The 7017-nt window shown below is 37.5% G+C and overlaps 1 protein-coding gene across 6 annotated transcripts in view; it reads right to left on the reverse strand.

The window, feature by feature from the left end:
• LOC109490427 (E3 ubiquitin-protein ligase RNF167-like) overlaps positions 1 to 7017 on the reverse strand; it is a 136122-nt gene that overhangs the window by 94098 nt on the left and 35007 nt on the right. The window lies entirely within an intron of this gene.

Genomic DNA, 7017 nt, shown 5'->3' on the forward strand with positions numbered 1-7017 from the left:
TTTACAAAAAAAAAAAAAGAAGAAGAAGAAGAAAAAGAAAGAAAGAAAGAAAGAAAGAAAGAAAAGAAAGAAAGGAACTCTAATCCTTACCTTGACTCCTTTCAAGAGTTTTTCACATACTAAAATAATTCATATCTATTCTGATCAAGAAAATAACTCACAAAACTCCCTGGAAATAATTTGTAATTCAAAATCATTTTCCACTCAAAGTCACCTTTGCAGCTTAGAGAGGAGTATTCCTGAGTTCTTTGCTTATTCTCCACTACTCCAATACATCCCATGCTGTTGCCATGCACACCCATATGCATACTCACATTGTGTCTAAAACAGAACTAAATAAAAATAGTCGTCCTTTCAGGAGAGTACAATGGCTGGCTCAGCAAACCACAAGTCACAAATAGGAGGTAAAGAGAGCCTTTTAAACTTTATTTCTGGCAAACAACTTGAGCCAGGATCCAAAAAAGTGCCTCTAGTCTGGTATTCCCTGCTAAAATTATCTCAGATAATAAATGTAGGGGAAGCTACCAAATCAATTTCTTTTCACCCAGTTTAGGGGTTTTTNTGTGTCTAAAACAGAACTAAATAAAAATAGTCGTCCTTTCAGGAGAGTACAATGGCTGGCTCAACAAACCACAAGTCACAAATAGGAGGTAAAGAGAGCCTTTTAAACTTTATTTCTGGCAAACAACTTGAGCCAGGATCCAAAAAAGTGCCTCTAGTCTGGTATTCCCTGCTAAAATTATCTCAGATAATAAATGTAGGGGAAGCTACCAAATCAATTTCTTTTCACCCAGTTTAGGGGTTTTAACCCATTTCTTTATCGCTCTCCAATCAATCACAACTTCCAGGTGTCCAACTTTGCCATTATCTTAGCTAAGTGGTTCAGTTAATATAGTCTCAAATCAATATTTTAGTTGCAAACCTCAGGCTTTTATGATTTTATTTTATTTCCCTCTATTGTCATCAATGATTCCTGGTAAGCTTCATAATTCCCCAGAGTTTGAACTTGCCTAAACAGTCATTCTATTATTAATTGCTAATATTATTGGAGAGATTCACTCTCCACTGTGCGAAATCCAAACAAATAATGAAAGTTAGTAACTAAAGTTGATTTTATAAGATATTAAACACATTGACATGTCACAGACACTCAGTAAATATTTGAAGAATGGATTGATTAACTAATGAGTATATTAGCTGGCAAATACTTCTCGGCTTCACTGTAAAGGACTGATGTTTTCAAGGGATTATATCTTTTTCACTACAGGAACATTATCCTCTACCATAAAAGTGTCCCTCTGGTTTCTCTTTATACTTACAAATATGTTTCAGTTTTAAACTATGCATCAGGAAATGACTTCTCCATTTGTTCAAACACCCTGGTCAGACAGAACTCACTTTCTACAAACTGCACGTTCAGACTTTCTCAAAATCACACATCAGTTCTGTGCACACAGATGCCATGGCACTTAGCTTCACCCTCGAAATCAAGCTTTATTCTTGTACCTGGTCCCACACAGCTCAGACCTCGTGCTGAGAGCCTGCTCCTTCTTTCCTAATTTTTGGCCATGATTATTGATCTTTTCTTCACAGACTCCTAGGTCCTGGGCTCTTCGTTCTACAGGCTTTTCCTCTGGGTTTCTGACCCCTATTCCCTGACCTCCATGTTTCTTACCCGCCTAGACCAGTTGGGCCCGCTGACTCTTCCACAACCCACCAACTATTCTGGACCAGAAAGCTGGAGCTAGTCTGAATTCCAAAACCAACATCTCCATCCTACTCTGTCCTTTTGCCATGCCCACTTAGTATTCTAGCTGTACATGGAAGGAAAGCCAGAGCAAATGCATTCCGTGTACAAAGCTAAAACCTAAACCAGCCTTAATCTCATCTACAGCCTAGTTTCAACCCTTACCACAATGTCTCCATCTTCCCTGAACTTCACTTCCTTAGTCTAGTGAGCCACTTATTTGGCTCTCTCTGGCCCCCACCAGCCTGCTTTATTTCCCTACTACAACTTTGTCCTCCTTGAACTGGTATAGCCATGGAAAATAATAATGATGATGATGGTAATCAAAATAAGAAAGCAAACAAAAGCAAAAGAAAACAAACTTTTTTCCTTGGATCAAAACACCCCCTACATATAAACTCCCTGGGAATTACTGATCAGGAATTGCTCAAAAGGGATCTCAGGTGTAAAAAAAGGTGTAAAACAGTGCCTCTGCTGAAAAAGGGAAGAGATGAGACCGTGTTAAATCGCAATTTCTGTGAAGCTGTCATTCCTCCTACTCACCTAATCTTATGCTGACATACGCTACACCATCCGGGTGTGTGATTCACAACAAGATACCCAGTCTGGGGGTTTGATGCCCCCAAATAGATCCAATCCTAGCAAACAGAGCCCTGGTTCCCTGCTGCTCACTACTCCTGGTTTCACCGTGCTATGGTATTCAGAAATCCAGACTCCATTAGGATAATGTTGTTCTTAAGTACAACAAAGGTTATTGAATATGTTTGTGTGTGGAACAGGCCTCCTGAGGCCCTCGCCTCCTTAAATTCTGATTACTGATTGCTCCTTGTGGTAGACTATTTTTGGAAAAGGCACAACAATTGTTCCATATTTAATGCAGAAAAAATGGTGGGTTGTTGATTTAAAATTTTTATTGTTCTCGTTTTGCTCATCCCATTGCTAACAAAAGACAGACATGGCTGCAAAATGCCATGGAAGATGGAGACAGATGCCCACAGATAAAATGCGCACGCTGTGGGTTTCGACATGTGTCTAGCTGAGCGTTTCCAGACGTGAAAGGAAGGAGATAGATTGCAGGCTAATCAGAGGGACTTGCTTTCTCTTACGTGTTATAGTTGCTGGGGATGTTTCCCCCCGAACCAGAAAAAAAACCCTTCATCAGTGAGAAGGAGGAGGTTGAAGGAAGAGTGTCATAAAAATCCTAGATCACTGACTTCCATTTTTCAATTTTATAGTTTTCCAAACTGTTTGAGACATTCCTCATTTTTAAGTAGAGCAGATAGAAGTCTTTGATTTCTATCCACATTTTTAAAAATAAAGTTTACCCTCCCAACTGATGATAGAGAAGATACTCGTTTGATAAATCAAGAAGTCGTATGACAACAAGAACAACTCTCACCAAAGACATCGTTCAGCTCTATCTCATATTTGGAGTTAGAAAATGTAAATGTCTTGTCCTCCACAAACAACCATGGCTTTGGGGAAGTTGCTTTCAGAGTTCGGCTCACATTCCATTCTTGGAAGGGTCCCAAGACAAAGGCACCCATGTGACCCCTTTTACCTGGCCATGAGAAGCACACTTGTCAAAATTCACCCTTAGATTTTGAGAGCCGTGATCAGCAAGGGCCAGATTGAAACAACGAAATACCTGAGAAAGGCTTCCCTAGAAAATGTGTCTATGATCGAGAGAGGAAAAACCCTAAAAGCAAACATCATAATTTTTTAAACAAAGAAGTATATGTCTTATATATAAATTAGTACTTAATTACATAAATAACTACCCTTTTTTACTGTTTCCATGATCAGTTTGCACAGTCTTGTACACTAACACCCACTTTCTGTTTCCTGAATGTGATATGTTTTTCTTTTTTCTGCAAGGGAACGTAATCTTTATATGTTTCAAATTCACACTGTTTATCCCACTTCTATGAGCTCATGAGAATATTATTCAGCCTTTCTGCTCCAAATGATTTGGAGGAGAGGAAAAGACTAGACAGAGGAACCATTAAAAGGAAAATACAAGTCAGAGTATATACCCAAGGAAAAAAAATCAAATATTCATGCTTGAAATGGTTGAAAAAGGAAATGAAATTGGACACTGGCAAAAATTCCTCTGTAAAAATTATTCCTGAAGTGTCCCAATGTAAAAGGCTTCACTTGTAATCAAAATTCATTTAGGTTCAAAGGAGTACAAGGAATCTTTTGGGGGTGATGACAATGTTTTGTAAATTGGTTGTGATGGTGCTTTTACAGGAATATTTAGCTGTCAATATTCATCAAACTGTACACTTTAAATGGATGTGGTTTATTGCACATAAAGTATACCTCAATTAAGTTGACTACAAAACAAAAAGAAAGCAAAGCATTTATTTATTGTGCTTATATGAGAGTTAAGTGTACTGAAAATAAATGACCTACAAACAGTCATAAGCTTTCACATTTCCACAAAAGCTATTGCTTTGAATGTACTAATACTCCAGTTTTTCTCAATAAGGAGCTTTTAAAATTATAATGTATAATAAATGTGAAATTTTCCAGACATAAGATAAAGTAGATGTTCTAATTCTTTTTCAATTTTTTGTTCCGTGGCCTACAACTTTGAGTTCTACCCTGCTAATGCTGATAAAGTTGAGATGTTTCAGATTTTATGGTAGAATATAGAGCCTATGAATTGGTAGATAGGAATCTGAAATATGCTGTCAAGAACTATGAAGGGGGGCACCTGGGTGGCTCAGTCGTTAAGCATCTGCCTTCAGCTCAGGGCGTGATCCTGGTGTTATGGGATCAAGCCCCACATCAGGCTCCTCTGCTGGGAGCCTGCTTCTTCCTCTCCCACTCCCCCTGCTTATGTTCCTTCTCTCTCTCTCTGGCTTTCTCTCTCTCTCTGTCAAATAAATAAATAAAATCTTAAAAAAAAAAAAAAAGAACTATGAAGGACCTGAGAATTCACCCTACTTGCAAGCTAAAAATTTAGCCTGCCAAATATTTCATGGTTGCTGGTGGAAGAAACAAGACTCCTGAGTCAGACAGGAGGACAGTTTACTACTTATAACAATAGCAGTAGCCAGAGTATCAGTATTTTTTACCAGTTTCCCAGACCCCTATCGTAAGATAATGCAAAGAGGGCCAGGTGACATCTGCACATAGAGTGGGTCATGTTATAGAAGAGGGACCCTGAATTTAAGGAACCTGAATCTTTTGTAACAGGCAGTAAGCATTCTTGACTTTTTCCGCAGAGGGAGACACTCTTGCAAATTCTTACAGAGTTGTTCACAATACACATAGCCATGCAAAGATAGTCTAGAACACAGGACAATTCCTCACTCACAACAGGTGCAGAAATACTAAACATCCACAGAAAATTGCCTCTCAGTAATAACAATTCTAGTGTTAGAGGAAACACTTCAAGGTACCTTGAATTTTTTAAGTAAAATAACAACCCATTTATTAAAAACCTCTAATTCTCCAGATCCAATTTTTATATTAATAGGCTTATTAGAAGTGTGTATACATGTACTCAATTTGAGTCAGAATACCAAAACAGCCCGACAAACTGTTTATTAATTGATAGTCTGAAAACAGAGCAAGGATCAATCCACAATGTAAGGCCCACACTGAATTTCCTTGTTAACCACCTGTGCAATCAGTGACAAACCCAACTCTTAATACTTCTTTCAGATGATGTGCTGCTGGTCCATGAAATTCACTTCCTATTCACCAGGGTAACAGAGGTAGAAATTAATCTGGTCTTCAAATTGGCTGCTCATAATCATAAAACACATTTCATTAATATGTTAAATGAGCCAAAATTGGGGAGTGCTATTTGGCTTCCATCCTGCCACTATTTGTAAATGGGATGCCATATATTCCATTTGAAAACAGTTATACCCCCCATCAGATCCATAACTGAACCCAGAAATATGTATATCATCCTAGATTTCAATTTCTCTTTACCCTTCCGATCTGTAAGCAGTTGCCCACATCACCACCTTTATTCAAGAAATAGTTATTTTATCTGCTGGTGAGAGAGACTGCCTGTGTCTGAGGATCACAGCACTTCCCATTAGGCCAGACGCATAGTAGGGACATGATACAAATTTGTGGAATGAATAGATCTACTGCTTTATCAATATCAGAAGAAAGAATGCAGAGAGAGAGAGAGAAAAATAGATTTTCTTAGCAGACTTGTTCTACCTATTAAATAATTATAGATATTTTCACATAACTGCCAACACAGGTCTATATTGTGTTTAATGGTAACCTCAAAACCCATTTTAAAATGGCCAGATTTCTTCTTTGGTCCTTGATTAGACTATCTGGCTGCACCTACCTGTGTAGACTTCATTTTTTTAGAAAAGAAAACACTATCACTTCAATGTGCAACAAACGAAGTGATCTACGGGACGTATGTAGCTGTGCATGAACCTGGGAACTGAGCTGCAGGACTTTGGTGGCATTCTTGGCCCAGACAACCGGACACTGTAAAGTCTAATCTCAAACTGGAAAGGAACACTTAGTGAAAAGTATTTTTGTTTATTTAGGGCTAATTTTCTTGTAACCAGGTAGTCATCCTCAAAACGTACAGCATCTGTTGGGAAGGATAATGAGGAGCAAAATCAAAGAAATTGATCTCCAGATCTCTTGGAAAAAATTTAAGAGCAAGTTCTCCCCGTTAAAAAATAAATATATTTAAAAACATGTTTTAATGAAAAGATAAGATCCAGGAATATTTTGACAATTTAACCATTTTAGCTATAACAGTTTTCTCAAACATAAATACTATATTTGCCAACCAATGGGACAATGACTTGAGAGCCTTTTGGGAAGCACTCCTGGTAATGGATTTGTACAAAATTGAGCTTAAGTATGACCATGTCTACACGAGGTGTGTTCCTGCTATCTCCTGACCACAGAGCCTACCTGGTAAGCTACAATGTTTTCAGGATACATGTAAGTCAAGAACCCACCCCAAAAAATAACTAAATAAATTTCTATTTTAAAATTAACCTAAAATACCTATAAATTATCTTAATTTGCTTCTTAAATTGTAGAATGTTTACAGGTCAAGTAAGGAAAAAACAAAACACAATTAGTAGCGGTAACTACCGGAAAGCTTATTCAGAAAACTAGTTATATTCATAATTCTAATCATATTTTCTAAGTGTGCTCAGTCTTTCATTTTTATTTAAAGGCAAAAAGTAACTTTATTTTTTTTAGTGTTTTTTATTATATTATGTTAGTCACCATACAGTACATCCCTGGTTTCTAAT

This window comes from Ailuropoda melanoleuca, chromosome 3 (genome assembly GCF_002007445.2).
Source record: "Ailuropoda melanoleuca isolate Jingjing chromosome 3, ASM200744v2, whole genome shotgun sequence".
NCBI classification, from domain to species: Eukaryota; Metazoa; Chordata; class Mammalia; order Carnivora; family Ursidae; genus Ailuropoda; species Ailuropoda melanoleuca.